This window comes from Camellia sinensis, unplaced genomic scaffold (assembly GCF_055761805.1).
Source record: "Camellia sinensis isolate YWXY unplaced genomic scaffold, ASM5576180v1 Unanchor6, whole genome shotgun sequence".
Lineage (NCBI taxonomy): Eukaryota > Viridiplantae > Streptophyta > Magnoliopsida > Ericales > Theaceae > Camellia > Camellia sinensis.
The window spans coordinates 15,214,093-15,215,000 of NW_028129474.1; positions in this window are offsets into that span (position 1 = coordinate 15,214,093).

The following is a 908-nucleotide window of genomic DNA, read 5'->3' on the forward strand; positions in this document are numbered from 1 at the left end:
AAAATTGAAATAAATTAAAATAAAATATTCCGGTGGCCAAATATTTTTTTATAATTTTTTTTATGGTGTATTAAATTATTTCATACAACTTTCATGTTGAAAGTTTTGGCAAAAAACCATTACTTTTTAAAAAAACCCCATTATGACTCCTCGAACATGCTTGATGTTTCCTCCTGCCAGATTGAAAAGGGCTTAACAGGCTATTATAAGGGGGGGGCACCTCCCTTAAGGCTGGCCAGCATGGCCAGGCCACAGGCCACGCCTATGCCTAGGCGGGCTCTTGGCACATGCCATCGCTTGGCTTGTGGCATTGGCTTGTGGCATCGAAACTACATAGCCAAGCACGGGATGCGTCGAGTGGCGGCCCGCGGCGGTGGCGGTGGCACGTTGGCCTAGGCCAGCATGCCATGCCACAGCCTTGGCCAGCAACATGGCATGCCAAAGCCTTGGCCAGCAACATGGCATGCCAAAGCCTTGGCCAGCAGCATGCCATGCCTTGGCCTTGGCAAGCATGTCATGCCACGGCCTTGGCCAGCAGCATGCCATGCCACGGCCTTGGCCAGCAGCATGCCATGCCCCGGCCTTGGCCAGCAGCATGCCATGCCACGGCCTTGGCCAGCAGCATGCCATGCCACAGCCTTGGCCAGCAGCATGCCATGCCACAGCCTTGGCCAGCAACATGGCATGCCAAAGCCTTGGCCAGCAGCATGCCATGCCTTGGCCTTGGCAAGCATGTCATGCCACGGCCTTGGCCAGCAGCATGCCATGCCACGGCCTTGGCCAGCAGCATGCCATGCCACGGCCTTGGCCAGCAGCATGCCATGCCACGGCCTTGGCCAGCAGCATGCCATGCCACGGCCTTGGCCAGCAGCATGCCATGCCACAGCCTTGGCCAGCAACATGGCATG